This window comes from Cebus imitator, unplaced genomic scaffold, assembly GCF_001604975.1.
Source record: "Cebus imitator isolate Cc_AM_T3 unplaced genomic scaffold, Cebus_imitator-1.0 Scaffold1090, whole genome shotgun sequence".
Lineage (NCBI taxonomy): Eukaryota > Metazoa > Chordata > Mammalia > Primates > Cebidae > Cebus > Cebus imitator.
Window position 1 is genome coordinate 33144 of NW_016108405.1, and position 6000 is coordinate 39143.

Sequence of the window (6000 nt, forward strand, 5' to 3'; positions counted from 1 at the left end):
GGCTAATATAATTTAAAACGAAAGCAAGCAAAGTCATTCCCATTTCTTTTCTGTTCATTTTTTTTTTACCATAAACATGGATTGTTTTTAATATAACTATGTAGAAATGTTGCGGTATGGCAAAACTTTGCTCTGCAGAATTCAGTGTAACACAGGTTTGTTTTGATTTTCCTTTTCAAAAAACATATTTAGTCCCTATATGACACTATGGATGGAAAGCAAGACATTCCAGCAGTGCAGTCCATTTAAATGTTTAAAGAGTGTGAATTCCTTATTATTTATCTTTATGCTCACCAGAGCACCCAACATAGAAGTCCTCTCTACATTGAGTTAAAAAGGTAACTTATAATTTTTTTAAGTGACCTATTGGAGTCAGCAAGCTGTTTCATACCTCAGACTGTATATTCCATCTTACTGGCGTGGGTACCTTAAGCATCTTTTTCCACTGCAGCATAGGATTGTGTATTACTGACAGATCTGAACAGGAGACTCATCCTGAGCACCTAATGTATGTTAGGCACTGTGGAAGGCCCAGGCAGACAAATATGGACTGTCAAAATTGAAAGTGTGTAATACACATAAATACATAGATTTTATACATATTTTCATATATACATATGCATTTGCATATATAGTTATTTCTTGGGCTCATTTTTTCCCCTCTTCCTCTCTGTCATTATATTTCCACATGTAAAATGGCTTCACTGCACCCAAGCCAGTCTCTTATGTCCAGCTTATTAATGACCAATGAAGGCTCCCTCCCAAAGAGACCAGTGTGGTATCCATCATGAAAACAGCTGACACAAACAGGAGGACCCTGGACAGCCCTCTTTGGGTAGAGATGGGGGTGGAAAACATCTCCTGAGCACTCAACTTAAAAAAAAAAAAAAAATTCTACTTATGTTCTAGAATGTTCCAGCTTATATTCATCATTTTCCCTTGGGTCCTAACAGAGACCATATTTCCAATGCTGTATACACTTAAACATTTCAAGTTAACTTCAGAAATTGCATCACCTAAAATTTCAAGATGTTGGGGAAAATTTTGTGTTTTATTCTTTCTGAAGGATGAAAATAGTTTTAACCCCATCTCAGTCCTGACCAGCTTACTTTCCCCCCCACAGAAAGGCAAATTCATTGTCAGCACTGAAGTTGCTGAGAACACTTCCTCTCAGACTGTTCACCGTGTCCTGTTTGTCCCCACTGTATCCTTCCTATTTGCCAGAACCTATTCTGTTTGCCCTGTTGCCACAACATAAACACTGCTACAAGCAAAGATCATCAGCTGCGGCTCTGTCCCCGTCCTGAAGCCAGCCCAAGACTCGGGCAGCATTATTGGTCAAGGCAAAACATATTTCTTCAAATATCCAAACAATGCCTTCGTTTTTATTTTCAATTTCCTGTTTTCTGACATAAATTGTTTGGGAATTTTACCGTTGCCTGCTCCTTCCAAGCCTGCTGTTTTACATCCTTCATTAAGATGGGATGTGGTGACTCCTGGAGGCTACAGACCAGGGAAAGTAACCACTTCCACCAAATTCAAGGAGGTTGGGGGAAAGGATCCATATATTTGAGAAAAATATACTTCCATTTAGTTTTGTCTTATGTAATGCAGGTGTTATAACTCTGTATTTTAGAATTATGGGAGGGATTGTGGTTAGTCCATGGAAAATAAGGTTTCCGCAAAGTACTAAATTATTTTCCAGCACTGAAGCCAGTTGAACAGGCCTTACTTGCCTCCTAAATGAGCGCACCACGGACCTTGCCTGGAAGACAAAATATATAAGAATGAACTTTAAAGCAAGTTTATTAATTTGCTACTTCGGCCTTTATTCCAACATGGTTTTATATGTATTGAGGCCCTGTCTCATCCATGTTTGTTATCAAGCCAGTTAAAATAGATTTTGTGACTTTTTTATTTTTCCCCTCATCTGACCAGCTTTTAGCCCAAGTCCCTTTGGGCACTGGGTAACACAGGGTTACGGCTGAGATAGATGTACAAACTGTAGAAACTGTGTTTTCTTTTCCTCACAACTGTTTCTTCCTATAAGAAAAAGAAAAGAAAATATTAAGTTTGCTTTTGAGTTTCGTTTGGGCAGTGCCTTCAGGTTATGTTCATATGTAATTTAGGGAATCATTCCTGGGACTAAATGACCACAAGCTAACGTCGACAGCTGACAAAAGGGGTATGGCCCAGTGTGTGGGCCCAAGGACCTGAGCAGTAGACCAAGATATTCTAGACATCTCCAGGCCTGACTTGAAAGAGCATAGCAAAGCGAGTTACTACCACAGACCTATTTCCTGCAAGTCACAGCCTTCTCTGGGGTGTATTAGCTCTGCACAACCATCAGGAAACACACGAGCTGACATGCTCAGTTATGAGTGACTTCTTCCATCCACAAGTCTCAAAGAAATACAAAGAAACTCCTTAGAAAATGAGGATGCATGGTTCAAACCACCAGTTGATTAAGGATTCGGAATTACATTATGCCTACTGCAAACTACAAGAAGTGAACTGGTTCCAAGCTCCCCCCAGTACGTACAGCTCGTTAGCTCCTCAATGATCACAGCCCACAGAAGCATGTCTTTAGCCTTTCAGATGGTCAGAAAGGATTTCTGGTTTACATCTCATTCTTCTTTAAGCTAGGGACCCCAAAACCTGCAACTAGGGCTCTCCATGGGATATAAAACAGGGGGATCTTGGGACCTACAGTGCAACCTCAGTGTTCATTGTAAAAATTCTCTCCTCCTGGCTAGGTCCAGTGGTTCACACCTGTAATCCCAATACTTTGGAAGGCCAAGGCAGGCAGATCACTTGAGGTCAGGAGTTCGAGACCAGCCTGGGCAATATGGTGAAAACCCCTGTCCTCTACTAAAAATGTAAAAATTAGCTGGGTGTGGTGGCAGGAGCCTATGGCTCCAGCTACTCAGGAGGCTGAGGCAGGAAAATCACTTGAACCCGGGAGTCAGAGGTTGCAGTGAGCCGAGATTGTACCACTGCACTCCAGCCTGGGCGACAGAGCAAGACTCCATCTCAAAACAAAATTATCCACCAAGTTCTGATTCAGCCTGACCTGGTTTGGCTTGTGTTAGCAGAAGCAATCAAAGCTCAAAGTGCCTTGAATATAGAATGCCAATGGATTTATTTCCTGAAATTTTCTGTAAAGTGAAGTGGAAGGAAACAGGTTCCATCTGTAAGATATTCATCTTCTGGCAAGGTCTCCACTCCAAGCCTCTGGTTGTTTGCAAATAGCTCTTTAGTACCTACTCACAGATCTGTGCCTGGGCAATTGTATTGCAGAGAAGAAATTATTTTGCAAATTCAGTTCTCAGACAATAAAAGATGTTTTAAAAGCCTCCTGCTACACATTTTGAAAGATTGTTAATAGGAGCATGGAAACATATTTAATCTCTCTTAAATCTTAAAGACTATAAGATTCATATGTCGGTATTTTTTTCTGCTTCCTTTTTAAGAGAAAGGTGATGCAGAGCCAGAGAGTCCAGACAATGGCACATCGAATACATCGTAAGTCTCTTTCGTTTTTCTATCAGAGATGCCTGTTCTTAAATATGCCTTATAAAATGAGATGGTGTGAGTATCTTGTAATAGTATTAATGATGATGGAAGGAAGCCCATGGTTCTCTTTTCTCATGATAATGTCTCTTTAAATGCTTTGGGTGCAGATGCATTTTGAGGTCTTTTTTATGCTTTAGCAGAGTAAGAGGAATATTGAAAAATGCAAATGCTTCTCTTTATGAAGTAGAAATGTAATGAGATTTGAGCATGTATGCTGCGGGGATTTGGTTGGAGACTTTCAACACCATCTTAAGAACTGCAGAACTTTTCACACTTAAACTGGGAGGTATGCTGTTCCACGCAGCTGTGCAGTAACAAGGTCGTTTCAGAAGCTTGCCCTCTGCAACCTCACCTTGGAATTATGTGAAAAGTACAATTATAGATATCTCTGGAATCTCAAGAGTTTGTTGGTATTTTTGAATTAACAAAAGCAGTTTTAAAAAGATAAGCAAACGCCCTTATAAAACATGTGCTCCTCACTCTATGTTTTGTCTGTTTCTTCTCAATATTCAAGAAATCTAAGTATATTTTTACTGATTAATTTGATGCCAAATTGATATACCAACATTTAAATTAAAAAATTCATGAGCTAGCAAGTGACTTTATTTTAGCTCTGTAAGAGTTGGTAACAGATTTGTTCCTTAAAAATCTTTATTTGTATCACTTACGAGCAGTGACATGTGTTTTCGTATTATGACAGGCTTTGTGAATTTATCTGTATGGGGATCAGTATTCTTATTACTAAGCATTTTCTAAGTACCGTTGATTAGAAATCACTTTGTGGTAAAATATCGCGTGTCTTATTTTGTCTCAAATCTGTCTCTTAGTCTAGAAAGATTTTTTGGCTTGAATAGAAGAGCTGTATATTTCATAAGAGATATGATTATATGTTTGTCTTTCTTAAGATACTTCCCTAAATGTTCTAAATAGTTCTATTGTCCTGCTTTCGGGTGATATAATGAATGTGGCTGGTCTTAAATGGTTAAAATACTACTAATTTTTAATATTTTGTATGTCGTAAAATATAATGGGAAAGGCTTTTAATGCCATCTGGAGGCATTCTAGAGAACTGAAAAGGGTAGAATCATTGACAATTCCGTTATTTTGAATAAAACTTGAAACTGCATAAAAATTCATGCAACCAGGTTATAAGCTATTTGGAGGAAGTTGTATTTTCTGATAAATTATTTTATAAAAGTTTTAATTATTATAGAAACAATTTTTTTCAAATTCTAAATAATGAAATTATTTTAAAGATAGACAATGGAACATATGAAGTATGTTGGAAAGTGACTAGCATCCTACATTTAATTTTACATATTTTAAAATCACATTCAGTAAGTATCCATTTTGTTAAGGCAGTTTGATATGCTTTTAAAGTTCTCTTTCCCTTATGTATTTCTAAAACGTCTGTTCCTGGCTCGGCTCAGTGGCTTATGCCTGTAATCCCAACACTTTGTGAGGCCAAGGCGGGTGGATCATTTGAGTTCAGGAGTTTGAGACCAGCCTGGCCAACGTGGCAAAACCTCGTTTCTACTAAAAATATAAAAGTTAGCCAGGTGTGGTGGCACACCCTGTAATCCCAGCTACTCGGGAGGCTGAGGCACAAGAATGGCTTAAACCCAAGATCATGCCACTGTACTCCAGCCTGGGTGACAGACTGAGACGCTGTCTCAAAAAGAATAAATAGAAAAATAAAAAGTTTATTCCCTAAAAGCATTGGCTTGCTTTACTCTGTACCTTATTTCTTACAACATCTATGAAAAATAGATAAGTTATCTGAGGAATTACTTTTAAACCCTCTGGAAATATAAAAACAATAGGAGCTAGAAGCATCATCCCATATTCCTGCCTCTTTGAGCAAAGCAGTTTCTTAGTCACCTGCATCTTGAACTAGAAACAACAGGTTACAGCCATCTCTCTTAAAAGTGGAGAATTCTGAACTTGAAATTGCTCAGGAGACCTCTAAAAGAGGTTCTCTTATAATTGGGTATGAGTTGCAGTACGTTACGGATAAAGAGTGAGATTCAGGATGCCTTTGATTTGTGTAGCATTTTACATTCTTACATGCAGTGTCTATTTGAGCTTTTTTGGGTAGGTAGAGTAGAGACAATATCCCCATGTTATGGATAAGGAATCTGAGGACCAGAAGGGCCATTCCAGGCCAGGCGTGGTGGCTCACACTGGTAATCCCAGCACTCTGGGAGGCCGCCAAAGTGAATGGATCACCTGAAGTCAGGAGTTTGAAACCAACCTGGCCAACATGGCAAAAAACCATCTCTACTAAAAATACAAAAATTAGTTGGGCATAGTGGAATGTGCCTGTAAACTCAGCTACTCAGGAGGCTGAGGCAGGAGAATCACTTGAACCTGGGAGGCATAGGTTGCAGTGAGCTGAAATCATGCCACCATACTTCAGCCTGG

The 6000-nt window shown here is 39.0% G+C and overlaps 1 long non-coding RNA gene across 1 annotated transcript in view; it reads left to right on the plus strand.

Moving 5' to 3' along the window:
* The window catches only part of LOC108298792, a 28056-nt gene extending 22957 nt beyond the window's left edge, over nt 1-5099 (plus strand). The window contains exon 3 of the long non-coding RNA XR_001822696.2: nt 3474-5099. This is a non-coding gene — a long non-coding RNA (uncharacterized LOC108298792). The remainder of the gene's footprint in view (nt 1-3473) is intronic.
* The last annotated feature ends 901 nt before the right edge of the window (nt 5100-6000 follow it).